The sequence below is a fragment of the Homarus americanus genome, unplaced genomic scaffold (assembly GCF_018991925.1).
Source record: "Homarus americanus isolate GMGI-L3 unplaced genomic scaffold, GMGI_Hamer_2.0 scaffold48088, whole genome shotgun sequence".
In the NCBI taxonomy this organism is placed as follows: Eukaryota; Metazoa; Arthropoda; class Malacostraca; order Decapoda; family Nephropidae; genus Homarus; species Homarus americanus.
Window position 1 is genome coordinate 205,415 of NW_024719965.1, and position 20,355 is coordinate 225,769.

At 46.0% G+C, this 20,355-nt stretch overlaps 1 long non-coding RNA gene across 3 annotated transcripts in view; it reads right to left on the bottom strand.

The window, feature by feature from the left end:
• Positions 1 to 5,767: 5,767 nt before the first annotated feature.
• The window catches only part of LOC121860338, a 62,983-nt gene continuing 48,395 nt past the window's right edge, over positions 5,768 to 20,355 (bottom strand). For all 3 annotated transcript variants that reach the window (XR_006087860.1, XR_006087859.1, XR_006087858.1), the window contains one exon: positions 5,768 to 5,934. This is a non-coding gene — a long non-coding RNA (uncharacterized LOC121860338). The remainder of the gene's footprint in view (positions 5,935 to 20,355) is intronic.

The window sequence follows — 20,355 nt, forward strand, 5'->3', positions numbered from 1 at the left end:
GAGGAGGAGGAGCAGAGAGAGAGAGAGAGAGAGAGAGAGAGAGAGAGAGAGAGAGAGAGAGAGAGAGAGAGAGAGAGACCTCCCCTGTTATGTGTTAAGATAATGACAACAGCGATTGATGCACGACGACGGACAGACGTAGATCCTCTCTCTCTCTCTCTCTCTCTCCCACCCCTCCTTTTCTGGTGAACGTGAGGATGGTGAAAAGTTTCTAAGAGAGAAAGTAACTCACTGAAAAGTATACCGTGGGAAGAAAGTTCTCCTGTTAAAAGTTGAACATGTATAGGGTGTAGCCATGGCAACAAATCCTCCTGGGGAAAAGTACACACTGGGGGAAAGTATGTCTTGAAAAGTACACCAAGGGGAAGAAAGTTCACCAGTAAGAAGTACTCCTGGATACTCACCATCTGAGGAAAGTCTAGTGAAAGCTCTTTATCTATAACTTGAATACTAGCCCAAAGAAAGCTTGATGGGAGAAAGTTAGGTCGGGAATACTTGGCTGAGAGAAAGTTAACATACAGAAAATCGCATTGAGAAAAGAAGAGACACCAAAAAGGAAAGTTGATTAAACACGGGAAAGGACCAGGGTGAGGATGTCGCTTTGTGGGTGTCGGAACTTGACGTACTCGTATAACAGAGGGACAGTGGGTGAGAGGGGTAGTAGTTGAGAGGGGTATTAGGTGAGGGGTACTAGGTGAGAGGGGTAGTAGATGAGAGGGATATTAGGTGAGAGGGGTAGTAGATGAGAGGGATATTAGGTGAGAGGGGTAGTAGATGAGAGGGGTATTAGGTGAGAGGGGTAGTAGATGAGAGGGGTATTAGGTGAGAGGGGTAGTAGTTGAGAGGGGTACTAGGTGAGAGGGGTAGTAGTTGAGAGGGATATTAGGTGAGAGCGATTGTAAGTGAGAGGGATAGTAGGTGAGGGGAAGTATGTGAGAGGGACTAGAGGGGTAAGAGAGACTAAAAATTCCCTCACCTCTCACTATCTGCCTCCACGCTGTACTAGTTTATACACCGAAGGAAAAAATAATAATGTTCCCATATAAATGTTCTGAAAAATACGACTAAAAGTAAAATAAAAATAAAAATAATAATTCAATACGAAAGACTTTAAAATGCGTCTTACTTATAATAAAACATTGATACAAAAATTGTGTTATTATAAGTACAATTTTATTTACATCGTGGTTTCAGGACACATTCGAAAATACATTTATTTTTTTAAATCTAACACAATAATTCAAAGGTCAAGGTCACATGTCACGGGTCAGGGTCACATGTCACGTGTTATGGTCACATGTCACGGGTCAGGGTCACAAGTCACGGGTCAGAGTCACATGTCACGGGTCAGGGTCACAAGTCACGGGTCAGGGTCACACGTCACGGGTCAGGGTCACAGATCAGTATTGGAGGGGGAGGTGGGGGAGGGGGGTCACGCGGACCGGTGAGTGACCCTGTACAGATAGTTTATTAATGATTGTTTACTTAATAGTAAAATTTATGTAATAATGTCAAAGGTTCTGACACACACACACGGAGAGAGAGAGAGAGAGAGAGAGAGAGAGAGAGAGAGAGAGAGAGAGAGAGAGAGAGAGAGAGAGAGAGAGAGAGAGAGAGAGAGCGCACAGGGCAGCACACAATACCCGGGTAGAGATAAGCCAGCTCTTCATACTGCACTCATTGTGTTACGTCCACGACCCAACGGTAAAAACAATGGTGCTGAATATGTTATTTTTCCCCCTGGTGGGATGCCTTGTTCATGTCGCTCTGTTCCACGGTTATAAAATATATTTAATAAGGAGAATAGAATTTGTTTTGTAATAGGATTCGGTCAGTAAAAGTGGGTGTGACGGTGGTAGGGGTGTGACGGTGGTAGGGGGTGTGACGGTGGTAGGGGGTGACGGTAGTAGGGGGTGACGGCAGGTGTGACGGTGGTGTGATTGGTGGGTAAAAAGACGGTGGCAGGTGTGGGACGGTAGGTGACGGTGGTAGGGGGTGTGACGGTAGGGTGTGGACGGGCAGGGGTGACGGTGGCAGGGGTGACGGTGGCAAAGACGGTAGAAAGTAGAAAAAGACGTGGTAGGGTGATTGCAGGGTGACGGCAGTAGGGACGGTAGGGGTGATTTGGTAGGGGTGACACTGGTAAGGGTGACACAGGTAAGTGCGTGACAGGTAAAAGTGACAAGGGTGGAAGATAACGGCAAAGTGACACAGGTAGGGTAACACAGGTAAGCAAGATACAGGTAGGACTAATACAGGTAAGGGGTGACAGGTGGGGGTGACACGTAAGGGGTGGCACAGGTAGGGGTGAGACAGGTAGGGGTGACACAGGTAAGGGGTGACACAGGTAAGGGGTGACACAGGTAAGGGGTGACACAGGTAGGGGGTGACACAGGTAGGGGTGACACAGGTAGGGGGAGATACCTCCACTCTCCCTCCAAGACAATCTGTACATAGCCGAGACTCAACAGCGCTTCCTGGCGGTCAGTTCCCTTCGACATCACAACACCCACGTACCCGCCCAAGCTAAAAATAACATCACACAGACCATCTACTCTGAAGGCTCTCTCAACACTGCCTGTGAGAGGGCTATACTCACAGCCCTGAAATTTGTTGAAGACACTGCCACTGACAGTCTCATCATCAGTGACTCCTTATCCTTACCACTAGCTCTTGATAACCTAAACTCAGATTGTCACCCGCTTGTCTCTGAAGTCAGACACAGGCATATGTGTTTGTTGGCGAGGGTATGAGGATCAAGCTGCTATGGATCTCCTCTTACATAGTCCCCAGTGTTGAATGCAACCTGGGTCTGTCAAGAACCATAAAAACTGTAATCAGGAAAGAACTACAGGGGTAGCTGATGAATTTCAAGCCAGTAGACAAGTGCAAACAGGCACTAGTCAATCCAGTGTTTACCAAGATGAGATGTGGCAAATGAAACATGTACATGGGGTAAGTAACAAGATCACTAGATTACAAGATGTCGTAACCGCTAGACTAAGGTTAGGATATAAGCACCTCTGGCAGTATGCCCCGCAGGCAGATGTGAACAGAGTGTGCTGCCAGACTTATGGCCACACACTCCAACACTACGTCTTAGACTGTGATAAAACCGAACCTTTAAGGGACAGGTCCAAGCACACTGTGTATGCAATGGTACAACACTTTATCTCTGATGGAAAGATGCCTCATATATCAAGATTATATGCACATTTTACATCTAGTAGTTTAAATCAACCCCTACGTACAAAACTAACCCAAAAATGTACTGGAAATACTTTGCAACACTCAGCGCCACAGTATCCTGACCAATGGGGTCTGATAAACACCTCCTCCATCTTCCATCTGCTCCTCCTCCCCCCCAATAACTACCTCCCCTCCTCCTCCCTCGTCACAGTCGTCAGCAGAAAAGATCCTTCAAGTTTAGGTCTTCTTCGAATCCTCTTTTCCGTCTCTTGCTCCCTATATCATTCTCCCCTCTCTCTCCTTCCCATCATCACCTCCGTCTTCCACCCCTCCGTCCGCCCCACCTGCCTGTAAGCTCCTTGTTGACGCTGTCTGTATGCGAGTGATTCATACACTACCCATGATTAACAGCCTCTCTCTCTCTCTCTCTCTCTCTCTCTCTCCTCTCTCTCTCTCTCTCCATATTTTAACAACAGTAAATCTTCCCTAATAGGATTTCTGTATTGTGTGTGTGTGTGTGTGTGTGTGTGTGTGTGTGTGTGTGTCTGTAACCTAGTGATTCTGTAACCTAGTGTTTCTATAACCTAGTGTGTCTATAACCTAGTGTGTCTGTAACCTAGTGTATCTGTAACCTTGTGTGTCTGTAACCTTGTGTGTTTGTAACCTAGTGTGTCTGTAACCTTGTGTCTGTAACCTAGTGTGTCTGTAACCTTGTGTCTGTAACCTAGTGTGTCTGTAACCTTGTGTGTCTGTAACCTAGTGTGTCTGTAACCTAGTGTGTCTGTAACCTAGTGTGTCTGTCACGTAGTGTGTCTGTAACCTAGTGTGTCTGTCACGTAGTGTGTCTGTCACTTAGTGTTTGTCTGTCACCCAGTGTGTGTGTGTGTGTGTGTGTGTGTGTGTGTGTGTGTGTGACTAGGAGAACGTGTTACCAAGTGAACAGGACAACAAGTTAGCGAGATAGATTATAAACAAAATAAAAGGATAGCAAGATAACATACGAACAAAACAAGATAACAGGATAAAAGATAAACAAAATAACAGATCAACAGGATAACAAAAGAACAGGTCATTAAGATAACAAATGAACACAATAACAGGTCAGTGTGGCCAGCTTATGAAAAAACTCTCAACAACTTTGTCCAATTTTACAATAAGTCAAGTTGGTGGAGGCGGCCCAAGTTGTCTAATTATTGGATATAGGATAAGTAAGACAGTGTAGGTGGATATTTCTGGCAAATGAGTAATAGTAATAATGATGATGACACACACACACACACACACACACACACACACACACAAACTAATTACCTTGTTACAACAGATAAAAGAAACAGTGCTATTGTTCGCTTGTATTAACAGAGCAAAATGCAAAATACAAAAATCGGTTCATTAATTCACGTAAAAAAAAAAAAAACAGTATCCCATTTTAACTATTTTATTAACAATTTCACAATATGTTCGGTAGAAAAAATTACCGCCAGGAAACGCTATTGTTAACTGCTATTTGTCTTTTATTTTACGTAATAAAAATTAAAACTAATGGAATATATAGGTAGGCCAGAGGTAAAGAAAATATAATTCAATGAGAAGAGAAGAGAGGAGACGAGAAGAGACGAGAAGTAAAGAGAGAAGAGAAGAGAAGAGAAGAGAAGAGAAGAGAAGAGAAGAGAAGAGAAGAGAAGAGAAGAGAGAGAGAGAGATTGTGAAACTTCTCCAAAAAGAAGACTTAACTGATTCAATTAAACTTTCAGAAACAGTTCATAAAAAATTGAAGCACTAAGTTAAGAGTGAAAATGGTTATATCAACTAAACACCATTACTTGGTTGTTCCTCCTCCTCCTACTTTTGTCAGCTCCTCTTTATTATCGACCTACCTTTCCTTCTCCCACTCCATTGACAAGACCTCTTCCTTCATCTACTTCTCCCTCTCATCTCTCTCTCTCTCCTTCCCTGCCAAAACCCCTCTCCTCATTCCTCTTCTATCTCCCTCCGTTCTCTTCTCTCCACCATCCCTTTCATCAATTCTCTCTTCCTCTCAAAACCCCTCCCAGTCCTCTCTCCTCCTCCCACAACCACCCACCCCCTCCCTCCCTCCCTCCCCTCCCACCTACAGGAGCGTGGTACCTGACACTCATGTTTACCTCACCATTTTGTGCAATTATTGAAGACCTTCTACCTGATACTTGACCACCAACCCCACCCCCCCACCTCCCTCCTGCCTGCTGCCCTACCTCCCTCCTCCCACCTATCTGCTGCCTCCAACCAACCCTCATATTTTCCATCCATTCCTAATTATCCTTTCCACCTATTCCCAATTATCCATTCCATCCATTCCCAATTACCTTTTCCTCCACTCAATTATATAACTCTGACCAAGTTTGTTTAATCATTAATTATAGTTTTGGTCAATTACGTATAATAATTACCTATGAATTATGTCGCATTAGTATTTTTTTATATAATTTAATAACTTCTTGATAATTTTGGCCGTGTGTTTATAGTTGTTACTCATTCATGCCAATTATTCTGATAATTCTCGTCGACTGTGTAACTCTTGGATAATTAAGGTCGAGTATCATAATAACAGCTGTTTATTCTGGTCGAGTATACATATTCTGGTCGAGTATACAAATTCTGGTCGAGTATGCAAGTTCTGGTCGAGTATGCAGGTTCTGGTCGAGTACTCACCATACAGTAAACAGAGAGAGAGGTACACTGCTCCTCCAACACAAATATTCTTACCTGTAAACGAAAACAAACATTATAAGCCAAGAGAAACATTACTAAACATTTGTATTTGTATTCATTAAAACATAAAAACATGGATTATATATATATATATATATATATATATATATATATATATATATATATATATATATATATATATATATATATATATATATATATATATATATATATATATATATATATATATATATATATATTGCTACTAAGATAAATAAACATTAATTGTAAATAATAATCAAAGACTAAACATCTATATAAACACTAATTTTTAAGGTAACATTGTAGACTTTTGTTTCAATCATTCATTTCTTTCTATTGTTTACGTTTCTATCTTCCATTTCCACATTCCTCTATTCATTTAATCATTATTCTTTTTTTCCTTCGTTCTTTCAGTTCCGCTTTTATTTACTAGTTTTCCTTTTCTCGTTATTACTTTCATATTTTTATACTGTCTTTCATCCATTCCTTCATTTCCGTATAATTTCTTTCTTATATCTTGGTCTTAAGTCATCGTCGTCAAGGGGTTAAGTCATCGTCGTCAAGGGGTTAAGTCATCGTGGGAGTATGTGGGAGGGGCGAAATCAGTGTGGACAGTGACGTCATCAGGTGGGTGTGGGGAAAGAAACAGGTGGTGGGGGGTCACCACACTGTATGGATCGCGTGTCAACAAAGCGAGTGTGAAGAAAAAATTGCCATCATCCTAAATGTGAGGCCCAGGAGAGAGAGAGAGAGTGTGTGTGTGTGTGTGAGCGCGTTTTGAAATGTTAACAGTAAACAGCTGATTGCCGCACAACAACACAGGTTGCCAAGACAAATATAACCCTCGTTAAGGTGATGTAAGGTGGAGTTGTTAGCCCAGCCCTACCCGGGAGACCCCAGCCAGCCTCCACAGTACCTAAACAGTCAATCTCAGGAAACAATATAATCATGTTCAAGAATAAGAAAACAAAATAATAATAATAATAATAATAATAATAATAATAATAATAATAATAATAATAATAATAATAACAAATTTAATTTAGAAGACTAAAATAAAATAAAAAATAGCACGAGCAGAAAGAAATCATCAAAGAGAATATTTCAAAAAGGAATGTAAAAGCCCAGTTTTCTCCATTGGTGTGTTAAGGCAGCAAACACTCGTGTGACACTCCCGGGGCGCTGAACCAACACTCAGCCACAGTGCTGAAGAAGTTGCAAATAGATTCGCGTTAACACACAATCTGACTCTCATGGACGCTGTCGTACACACACACACACACACACACATAATAATAAATAAACAATAAACACCCCGTTAACATAAAAGGGTCTTGGTTTGGCAGCAGATAATCTCTAGTGAATAAGGCAAGGCTGTCAAAATCTACGGAGACAACCACCCACAGTTCACTTACTCTCACTCTCACTCGCTCTCTCTCCCTACCTCCCTCCACACACACACACACACACACACACACACACACACACACACATAATAATAAATAAACAATAAACACCCCGTTATCATAAAAGGGTCATGGTTTGGCAGCAGGTAATCTCTAGTGAATAAGGCAAGGCTGTCAAAATCTACGGAGACAACCACCCACAGTTCACTTACTCTTGACCACCGAAGGGTCAAGACGTACCTGGCGCTCCTCTCGGAGCAGCCAGGTCAACTGTTAAGTTGGCCCATACCAACTCCCTCCCCTGAACCCTCCTCCCCACTGGAATATCAACAAGTTCTCGCCAGAAGTTACAATTTCCTTTAGGAAAGGAATGGAACCAGTGTTAAACAGAGGTGAACAGTGGTGAACAGTGCTTAAGTCAGTGAGAACAACTCAACAGTAACAGTCGTACCCAAGTTAACCTTCACACAGTGAGGTCCCAGGTACCCAATGATAACGGTCCGTGAGACCCAACAACAACCAGCGATGTGTTAATCCGTCTACGATAGGAAGGCCTAAGACCAAACCTCACTCATTTAACACCATCTGTGAGGGAATTACTACACCACATGTCCCTCATAACACCACCTGTGAGGGAATTACTACACCACGTCAAGTTCCTCATCACACCATCTGTGAGGGAATTACTACACCATATATCCCTCACAACACCATATGTGAGGGAATTACTACACCACGTCAAGTTCCTCATCACACCATCTGTGAGGGAATTACTACACCACGTGAGGTCCCTCATAACACCATCTGTGAGGGAATTACTACACCGCGTCAGGCCCCTCATAACACCATCTGTGAGGGAATTACTACACCACGTGATGCCCCTCACCAACACCATCTGTGAGAGTTACTACACCACGTCCCAGGCCCTCATAACACCATCTGTGAGAGTAATTACACCACGTGAGGTCCCTCACTAACACCATCTGTGATAGTACTACACCACGTGGTCCCTCATAACACCATCTGTGAGAAATTTCTACACGTGAGGCCCTCATAACACATACTGCGAGAGTGCTACCGCCAGGTCCTCATAACACCATCTGGGGAACTACTACACCACGTGAGTTCCTCCTAACACACCATCTGGGGAGGAGTTACTACACACTACGAGTTTGCTGTTCAACACCTACATTATCTGTATGTTCACTGTATGTTCCTTTACCTTTCTCTAATGAAGGCTTTTGTTAAACCACCAATGTATGTAATAAGTCATTTATGTCCAATGTATATTTTCAGCCTTCGGGCTGCAGAACTTTTTTCAATAAACCGTTAATTATTATTATTATTATTATTATTATTATTATTATTATTATTATTATTATTACACACACACACACACACACACACACACACACACATAATAATAATAAATAAACAATAAACACCCCGTTATCATAAAAGGGTCTTGGTTTGGCAGCAGATAATCTCTGGTGAATAAGGCAAGGCTGTCAAAATCTACGGAGACAACCACCCACAGTTCACTTACTCTCACTCACTCTCTCTCTCCCTCCCACACACACACACACACACATACGTCAATACCTTGTGTTCCTAGCGTCAGTACTACCATAACATGTTGCACCTTCTCATCTCATCTCACAAAGCTGAGGCGGTTAGTGAATCTACCACACCAGACCCACCGAGTACCAGCTGACACCACCTCCAAGTAAACGACCCCTCCACAAACCACGTCCATCTACTGACTCACACACGGAGAGATAATGTGCTGCTCCTGATGGTAAGCTAACTCTACCACGACCACCATGATCCCAGCTAGGACGCTCCCAGGCAACACCACCACTATCATCATCACCAATATTATCACCACCATCACCATCATCATCCAAGCCACCGCCATACCACTCCACGCCCTTCTACTTTCCCCGTTACATCAAATTTGCATAACTTGTCGAAAAATAGTATAAGTACGGGACACCGAAATAGGGAGGAGGAGGACTCGCTGTGTGGGGCGGCGCGCGGGGAGACGGTGGCAAAGTGCCTCACCCCAATAGAATATTTTGGTGAGGTGTTACACAGGACGCGACGGCCGACACTCTGAATAAACTATTGGCAAAGGACAACCCGGACCCGCCCCGCCCCGCACCCTATTGTTTAAAGCGCCCTCACCACCCTGGTCCAAAGGTCAGGCACACGGGGTACACACAAGGTCATGTACACTGTGTCATGCAGATGTAGGTGACATATAGGGTCAGGCACACGGGGTACACACAAGGTCATGTACACTGTGTCATGCAGATGTAGGTGACATATAGGGTCAGGCACACGGGGTACACACAAGGTCATGTACACTGTGTCATGCAGATGTAGGTGACATATAGGGTCAGGCACACGGGGTACACACAAGGTCATGTACACTGTGTCATGCAGATGTAGGTGACATATAGGGTCAGGCACACGGGGTACACACAAGCTCATGTACACTGTGTCATGCAGATGTATGTGATAATTAAGGTCAGGCACACGAGGTACACACACAGTCACGTATACAGAGTGACCTGGGAGGCCATACGTACATACAAGGTTATACTTTGAGTCACGGACACGGTGTTATACGGTCAGGATCATGCACACGAGGTTATACACACGGGGTGAAACAGTCCATGACGCACTCCCAGACAAATTATACACAAGGCCAGGTTAAAGGGTGTACATGCATGACACACAACCTCCCCCCCCCCCCCTAAGTAGTGGGTGAGACCAGCGTCCTACCTCAAGATGACGGATCGTGTTTCCTGTCCCTCCTCTGTCATTATTCTTCACGTTAATCTTCTTCCTCCTCTTCTCTTTTTCATCACGCCCCCCACTGTGTCCGTTCTTCTCTGTCTCTCTTATCTTTCCCTACTTCCCGACATTGCTTGTGGCCAACAGGTGTGGGTGGGTGGGTGGGTGGGTGGGTGTGTGTGTAAAGGAAAAGGTGTGTGGCACTTGAAACAGAGACAACAGGTGTGGGACTGAGGAAAGGAGGCAACAGGTGTGTGTGTGTGTGTGTGTGTGTGTTGGGAGGGGGACGCCACCAGAGGTCGGAGGAGGAGGAGGAGGAGGAAGTAAACAAACAGGTGTGTGGGCAAGGTTGTTTACATTAATGAGGAGTCTTATTACTGACAGGTGAGGCTTCCACAGTTCCCTCCACAAAAGGTCAGATTGAGGAGGGGGTGTCAGGCTGATATCACATGACCTGAGACGAACTGCTGAACACTCTAAGATTAATGGGGAGGCAAGTTTTAACCCTTACTATACACACTTAACTATACCATCACCACTACACACTTAACTATGCCATCACCACTACACACTTAAGTATGCCATCACCACTACACACTTAACTATGCCATCACCACTACACACTTAACTATGCCATCACCACTACACACTTAACTGTACCATCACCACTACACACCTAACTATACCATCACCACTACACACCTATTTCACCAAATCATCACCACTGCACAGTTCAGGCTGGGTAAGATTAGATGAAGGAGCACTTGAGGTAAAGAGAAGCTGGGACGGTAAATAGCACCCGAATATATTAGGTTCGGTGTACGGAGGTGAGGTGAAGTTAGGAGACGTATAGTGAGGCAAGAGGAGGTCGAGCCAGGTTAGGAGAAACTCATTGAGGTAAACAGATGCAAATTGGTAAGGTGTATCTCAGCCTCTGGTACATGGTGGTGGTGGTGGTGGAGTGTGGTGGTAACAATGAGTGAGAACTCTGTGACGACTCATCGTCACCTGTTAATTAAGGCTTTTGGCCAGCGATTGCCCTCTAACGCTGACCACCACTCTGAGGGCAGTAAACCTTGTTTGTCAAAAATAGCAAGTACTGTACATCGCACATGTGTGGGGGAGGGGCTAGAGAGGGGAGGGGAGAGGGAGATGGGGAGAGAGGGGAGAGAGGGGAGGGGCTAGAGAGGGGTAGGGGGGAGAGGGGAGAGGGGCTAGAGAGGGGAGATGGGAGTGAGAGGGAGGGAGGGAGAGGGGAGGGGCTAGAGAGGGGGGAGATGGGAGAGCGAGGGAGGGGGTAGAGAGGAAAGGGGGTAGAGAAGGAGGGGGTAGAGAAGGAGGGGGGTAGAGAGGGGAGGGGGTAGAGGGAGGGGATAGAGAGGGAGGGGGAGAGATGGAGGGGGTAGAGAGAGGGAGGGGGGTAGAGAGAGGGAGGGGGGGGTAGAGAGAGGGAGGGGTAGAGAGGGAGGAGGGTAGAGAGAGGGAGGAGGGTAGAGAGAGGGAGGGGGTAGAGAGAGGAAGGGGTAGAGAGAGAGAGGGGGAGTAGAGAGAGGAAGGGCTAGAGAGGGGTAGGAGGCCAGAGAGGGGTAGGGGGCTAGAGAGGGGAGGGGGCTAGAGAGGGGAGGGGGCTAGGAGAGAGGGGAGATGGGAGAGGGGAGATGGGAGAGAGAGGGGGTAGAGAGAGGGAGGTGGGTAGAGAGGGGGAGTGGGGTAGAGGAAGGGGGGTAGAGAAGGGGAGGAGCGATCGATCTCTCACCTTCCCGGACAGAGGAGACACACAGAGCGTCACTGGCCGCAGGCTCCATTAGCAACAAGCACACGCCAATAACTCCCGCCACTCTGTCGCCCGGGAGGATATGAGACCCAAAGTCAAGTGGACGGAGAAGACAGCGACCTCCTCACCAGGATGAAGGTCAAACTGACAGCAAACAAGAGCGGCTGCCGGGTATATTCCCGACGGGGCGCTGGAGGCTTTGGGAGACAACAGCAGCGAGAGTAATATTGGACCAAGAGACAGAATACTTGTGAGCTAAAGGAACACAGCAGATGTCTTAATACTACCCAGCATATCCGGTGACATTGTCGAGGTGTCCCGCCCTATGTTGACTCCGGACAATAACGCCTCCACCCCGGGGACATGATGGCTTCATTTCCTCAAAGGGCTAAGTCTACAGCCATTATTACAATACTCGAATCAGCAGGGGTAAGAACTATACTCGTGAGGGACGATACTCACTATGTTGTTGACTCTCGAACATAACGATCAGCAGATAACAAGAACCAAGTTTATTGTATCTTGGCTAAAAGTCTCTATGGTGGAGAGTCTGGCTAGGAGGTGACATTGTGGCTGACGTCAGAACAAAGACGACCAACAATACACACAGGAGCTGAGAGCTACGTCTGGACCAGGGCATGACAGAAATGGGGTTCACAGGCATGGCAGTGTATACTAAGTCTTCGGTACGCAAGGAGGCAGCATGGCCGACATTGTATTCGACCGCTGTCACTTCCCCAACGTTAACGTTACGTATCCGTTTATAGCAGAACTCACAATGCCCCGGATAGAACCAGCTATCATTAGGACAGGAGGATCCACTCAACTACCGCACCATGAGGATCATTGTTTAACGCAAGACAAATTAATAAAAGCCACCACCGTCTCTACGTCATAGCCTCACCCCTTTATTTTTCAGCAGGAAAATTTGTCATTTGATTTCCTAACGCACGGACATAGTACAATGTATGATTTCAGTAAAGATACAAGTAAATGCAAGTTAGATCAGCTGGTTAAAGTTTATTGCTTCACATCTAGTGATTCAGACTTCATGATACAAATCAAATGGTTCAGGTCTAGAGAACCATCGCAAATGATTCACATCTAATGGTTCAGATGGTACAGGTGGTAAGGGCGAAGGGGCACAGCAGCAGGTGGCAGCAGCAGTAGGTGTCGTGGAAGAGGAAGTGTGCTACACAGATGGTGCACATGACCGCTCAGGCAGACGGGAGGCGGCGGGCGCTAGGTAATGGTTCATGACACGCCCTGACTGACACTCGTGACAGACCTGGGTGGCGTGGGGAGGAGGCGTGGTGGGAAGGCGTGTATGAGAGGGGTTGACATGCGCTTCATAGTCTTTAGGGTGGCACTCGGGGAAATAATGAGAGAGAGAGAGAGAGAGAGAGAGAGAGAGAGAGAGAGAGAGAGAGAGACTGACTTCATCGCTACCACCACGTCTTATCTAAACGGACCAGTTAGGTTGTGAGAAGAGGAAGAGGCGAGTGTCGAGGGCAGGTTGTAATGGCTGGTGTGTGTGTGTGTGTGTGGGAGGGAGGGAGGGAGGCAGGGGGGTGGACTAATAGACTATGTGAGAGGATGAAGAGGTGAGTAAGTGTGACCAAGTAGGGCAACCTGGCGTTCCCTCAGACACTCACACACACGCACTAGATATGAGATATGTGCGAGGGATAACGTCAGGCGATGCTGATTCCTCGTGCTGGGGATGTTTTTACTGCATGAGGTCTTAATGTCACTTCTAGTGGGTCGTGAAATTGCCCTGGGTGGTCACTGATGACTTAACGTACCCACGATTGATTAATTGAGGAGGAGATTCCCCTCTTAGTCCTCTTTCCCCTCTCACTCTCCAGTACCAAGGGGAAAGAATACCTCACCATCCAGCACCAAGGGAGAATATGTCACCCTCCAGCACCGAGGCGAGAGAATACCTCACCATCCAGCACCAAGAGAATATGTCACCCTCCAGAAACTGAGGAGAGAGAATACCTCACCTTCCAGCACCCAGATATAAGCAACACGTCCCCCTTAACTCCTCCTCTCGGTGTCAGCTTGGAGGCACACGAGGAACGAGTCTCCGGAGGCAGTGAGTTATGGCAGGCAAGGCGAGAACCTCATCACCGGTAAGTGTCGTGTGTGTGTGTGTGTGTGTGTGTGTGTGTGTGTGTGTGTGTGTGTGTGTGTGTGTGTGTGTGTGAGGGGGGGGCCACTTGGGGGGTTTCATTTAGGAGGCTTCACTTGGGAGGCTTCACGCTCAACACCGACACCTTCTTCCTTGTTGGTGACATTGCAAGAAGAAGGTTGTTGTCACAGTTCGTCAGATTCTTAAGTCTTCTTCATTCAGGTCTGCTTCATCTATCCATTTACTCTCTTCCTTCTTTTAGTGTGTCTTTACCCTTTAATCTTTTGTTCTCCACTTTTCATATCACATACATACATACATGAATTTCTACCTCTCTCCCCACACACACGATACGACTCTCCCCCACACACACCCTTCTCCTCCGACACACCCACCCCTCTACCCCCACCGACACACACACCTTCCCCTCTTCTCCCACACACGCTTCTCCCTCACCCACAAACACGCCTTCCCTTCTCCACCACATACACACGCCTCTCCTTCTCCACCACACACACACGCCTCTCCCGCTCCACCACACACACAATTCAATCTCCCTCTTTCCTTCAAACACACACAGAGAAGGGTCCCAGGGGCAGTCAAGTCACACACACACACACACACACACACACAGAACAGTGCACCTGGTCGTCTGGCGGGGACAACCTAGCCTAAAGCACCCGGACCAACAACACATGGAGGAGACGCTATTGTTTCAAGCTCCGGTGAGGTGTACAGGCACTCAAGAGAAGGAAGAATGGTGTAATCTCTCTCTCTAAAGCTGCACACTTCTCTCTCTCTTTCAATCTCTACACCGTTTTCTTTTCTTTCCACTTAATCCCACAATTTCTTCCCCACCTGTGCAATTCTTCTTCATTTCACAACATCAATTTCTCTCTCTCTCTCTCAATCCCCCCACCCTTTCCATCTCCCTCCTTGGTAATTATCTCCCTCCCTTCCTTCAATCATTCCTCTTATATATTCTCGTTCTCCTTCCTTCTCTTCCCTTCTGTCTAAACTCTTCTCCTCTTCTCTTTATTTTTCTCCCTTTATCCATTTAAAATAAACTCCTCCAACCTTCTCTCTCCTAAACATAATTCCACTTTCCTTTCTCCTCTTCCAATTTCTCTCCTTTTTACTTAACCATTACCTCTCTCTCTCTCTCTCTCTCTCATTTTTTACCTCCCAAACACTCCCTCCTCCATCTCCAAAACAATACTTTACCGTCCTCCTCCCCGTGTGGTGGTGCTCGAGACAAGAGCCACCTGGATTGTTGGACTCACTCGGGGATCACCTCTGCCTCCAGCACACCTGTTGTGTCTCCTCCAATATCCTCACCTGTTTATATCTAACTGGATTTGTTCCTCAATTGTTTCCCGTCGTCTGTTCGCCCGTGTGTGTGTGTGTGTGTGTGTGTGTGTGTGTAATAATAATAATAATAATAATAATAATAATAATAATAATAATAATAATAATAATAATAATAATAATAATAATAATAATAATAATAATAATAATAAACGGTTTATTAATAGAGTTGCAGCAGGTGGCTGAAAATATACAAACTTACATGTGATTTAGACATAATGATATGCTTTCAGTACATTTACAGGGCTGTACAGTACATAAATCAGAAGTTGTTTATTATTTTAACAATAGATGAAATGGTGCTATTCTTATATCTATCAGTGCGGGCTCTTATGGGCTGAATTTTGTTGTAGTGGAGGACTGCGCGAGGTGGGCGGGGGACTGCCGGTGGCAGGAGGTGGCGATGATGAGGATGGTGCAATAGTCCACTGCCAAACATTGCTATCGCTTGGTGGTGGAGGTCACTGAGGGATGGCATTTCGAGGAAGGAGAGAGCGTTGTTGTAGCCAGAGTAGTCTGCGCTGAGCATGATTCTGCAGGCCCTTTTCTGTACCTTCTCTAGCTGGCGTTGTTGGGTAGAGTTGAGAGAAGACGACAAGGTTGGTTACGTTAATTTGGGGAGAATAAAGGCTTTGTAGATAATCCTCAGCTCTGGCGTGGGTGACCCAGGTGACCTGAGTCGTCGTGGCATGTAGAGTCGGTACAAGGCTGCCTTGATTGTGTTGTTTACATGGGCCTTCCAGTCCAGTTTGTGGTCTATGGTAACCCCGAGGAGTTTGGCAGACTGCACTAACTGGAGAGAATGGGCACCCACTGTGACTGCTGGAGCTTGCACTGGAGTGGTGGCGGTATTGATGTGCATGACTACGGTTTTGGTGTGGTTGATGGTGACCTTGTTCTCCATAGTCCATGCCTGTAGCCTGTCCAGGATGCCTTGTAGCGATGAGTAGTCCGGTGAGGTGTTGTCCACTGTAACCCCCACAGTGCAATCATCCACGTACTTCCACCTGTGAGGAGTGTCCGACAGAGCGTCGTTGATCAGGATCAGGAAGCACAGAGGTCCCGTGTGTGTGTGTGTGTGTGTGTGTGTGTGTGTGTGTGTGTGTGTGTGTGTGTGTGTGTGTGTGTGTGTGTGTGTGTGTTTATGAACGCGACAACTTTAACAAAGTAAATGGATTTTTATGAAAATTGATGTTGGACGTGATCAATAGGTTCAGAACACACCATGACGGAAGAGTGGGGAGAGGCAGATGTGGGAGAGTGGGGAGGGAGGCAGGTAAAGTGGGGAGGGAGGCAGATGTGGGAGAGGAGGGAGGCAGGGGAAAGGGGGAAGGAGGTGATGAAAGGGGAAGGGGATAGATGGGGAGGGGAGGCAGATGTGGGGAGGGAGTAGATGGGGAGGAGGCATGGGGAAAGTGAGGAGGGAGGCAGGTGTGTATATATATATATATATATATATATATATATATATATATATATATATATATATATATATATATATATATATATATATATATATATATATATATATATGTGTGTGTGTGTGTGGGGGTGTAGGTGGAGGAGGGAGGCAGTTGTGTGGGGGAGGAGAAAGTAGGTGTGTATATATATATATATATATATATATATATATATATATATATATATATATATATATATATATATATATATATATATATATATATATATATATATATATGTGTGTGTGTGTGTGTGTGTGTGATTGAGCTACTGTCTGTAAAGGCACGCATCATACCCCTCATGCGCGGGGATTTTCCTACTTAGCGGTGTACAGTGATGTGGTGAGACGAAACCCCACTCAAATCTCCCACCCCCCCCCCCCCACACACACACACACACATCCCTCTCACACACGCCTCACCTCCCTCGTCTCGCCTCGGGTCAAGATAATCCTGGGGAAATCTCCAAATTCTCCGTTACGTCCTTCAATATGAAAATATCTTAGGAGGCTGAATCCTCCTTATTTCCTCCTGCTGCAGTTTTAAGGGAGTTATGAAGAGGACTTGGGTGCAGCGAGGCGATGGTGGAGGACGTATGTGATGGCCGGAGTCTGGAAATGTGTACTGAAACCCCATGTGAAACCTTCTGGGAGTCAAAGAAACCCGGAGGACCATATGAAACCTTCGACAACTGGAAGTGAAGAAGACCCCCACAATATCCTAAATAAGACTTAAAACTCCCACAATATCCCACACTAAACAAGACTTAAGACCCCTACATTATCCTACACTAAACAAGACTTAAGACCCAACAATAAACAAGACTTAAGACCCCACAATAAACAAGACTAAGACGGATCTACAATATCCTACACTAAACAAGACTTAAGACCCCACAATAAACAAGACTTAAGACCCAACAATAAACAAGACTTAAGACCCCACAATAAACAAGACTTAAGACCCAACAATAAATAAGACTTAAGACCCAACACTAAACAAGACTTAAGACCCCCACAATATTCCACACTAAATAAGACTTAAGACTCCCCCTATTCCTCACACCACATCACCAACACCATAACTAACACCAACACCACAACAATCGCCACCAACACCATAACTAACACCAACACCACAACAATCGCCACCAAAACCATCACAAACACCACAATGACATCATCACCATCACTAACACCACCATCAGTAACACCACCACCACCACCACTAACACCAACACCACTACTAACACCAACACCATAACTAACACCAACACCATAACTAACACCAACACCACAACAATCGCCACCAAAACCATCACAAACACCACAATGACATCATCACCATCACTAACACCACCATCAGTAACACCACCACCACCACTAACACCAACACCATATCTTAGCATTGGAAAAATATTAATAAAAACGGGTTTCAAGATTCTCGAGACCATTTTTGTTAATCTGAGTTTTAGTGACAATAAAAAGAATACAAGTAACTGCGTAGAACCTCCTCTGTGTTGTCCTAACCACCACTAACCAGCCATCCAGCCACCCTCTCCTCTCTCTCACCAAGATAAGGATAGATAAGGATATTGTCTCTCGGAAGTCTTACCCCGACGACCTCCCCTTAAAGTACTGACTGACTGCCCCTCCCAGCCTAGTAGACGGCCAGCAGGCATAATGAGCCTCTCGTCCCCCAGTGCTGATGCTCTCTCGTGTGTTAGTACTGGTGGTGTTGTGTTAGTACTGGTGGTGTTGTGTTAGTACTGGTGGTGTTGTGTTAGTACTGGTGGTGTGGTGTTAGTACTGGTGGTGTTGTGTTAGTACTGGTGGTAAGCAGTTAGTACTGTGGTAAGCTGTGTTAGTACTGGTAGTTGTGTTAGTACTGGTGGTGTCAAAAGGTAGTACTGGTGGTGTTGTGTTAGTACTGGTGGTGTTGTGTTAGTACTGGTGGTGTTGTGTTAGTACTGGTGGTGTTGTGTTAGTACTGGTGGTGTGGTGTTAGTACTGGGTGGTGTTGTGTTAGTACTGGTGGTATGGTGTTAGTACTGGTGTTGTGTTAGTACTGGTGGTGTTGTGTTAGTACTGGTGGTGTTGTGTTAGTACTGGTGGTGTTGTGTTAGTACTGGTGGTATGGTGTTAGTACTGGTGTTGTGTTAGTACTGGTGGTGTTGTGTTAGTACTGGTGGTGTTGTGTTAGTACTGGTGGTGTTGTGTTAGTACTGGTGGTATGGTATTAGTACTGGTGGTGTTGTGGTAGTACTGGTGGTGTTGTGTTAGTACTGGTGGTGTTGTGTTAGTACCGGTGTTACAACTTCTCTCTTCCGAACGCAACTCTCAGTACCGCGGTGTGTGACATCTATTCATTTCATTCTTATTAAAAAAAATCGAGTCCTCTCAGTGCTTGTCCACATTCTAGAAGGCTTGTGTGTTCACTTTATCTGTTTTCCAGCCAAATGGTCAACTTTATTATCTCTACGGTGCAAGTGTAAAGACGAGAAGGACAACAGTGAATAGCCGTGGATGACAAAGACTTGTGTAGAAGTAGGGTGACAGAGTCGTGGAGGCCGGCCTCTTGTGTGAGGGAGGATGGGGGGCCGGTCTCTTGTGTGAAGGAGGGAGGCCGGCCTCGTATGTGAGAGAGGAAGCCGGTCGACTTCAAAGACGGCTTGATGTTAGACAAGAAAAATCCAACACTAACATTACAGTATAGCCCGTCACTATCCGTCACCTACAACCATAATAATCCCCGTCTCCTACAACCATCACTACCCCCGTCACCTACATCCATCACTACCCCCGTCACTTACATCCATCACTATCCCCGTCACCTACACCCATCACTATCCCCGTCACCTGCACCCATCACTCCCCCCGTCACCTACACCCATCACTACTAAGTCACTTACACCCATCACTACCCCTGTCACCTACACCCATCACTTCTTCACCCCTGTCACTTAACACCCATCACTACCCCCTGTCACCTACACCCATCACTATCCCCGTCACCTGCACCCATCACTCCCCCGTCACCTACACCCATCACTATCCCTCCATCACCCCCCGTCACCTACACCATCACTACCGTCACTTACACTCCATCACTACTCCCTGTCACCTAATCATCACCCTGTCACTTACACTCCATCACTACCCGGCCACTCTGGCTAACTCCATCACTATCCCTCTCGTCACCTACACCCATCACCCTGTCACCTACACCCATCACTACCCCGTCACTTACACCCATCACTACTCCCCTGTCACCTACACTCCATCACTACCCCTGTCACTTACACCATCACTACCTCCCTGTCACCTAAGCACTCCATCACTATCCCCTGTCACCTGCACCCATCAATTCCCCGTCACTCACAATTCATCACTATCCCTCACTGCACCCCACCCCCTGTCACTCATACACCCATCACCCCCGTCACCTACACCCATCACTCCCCTCGTCACTTACACCCATCACTGC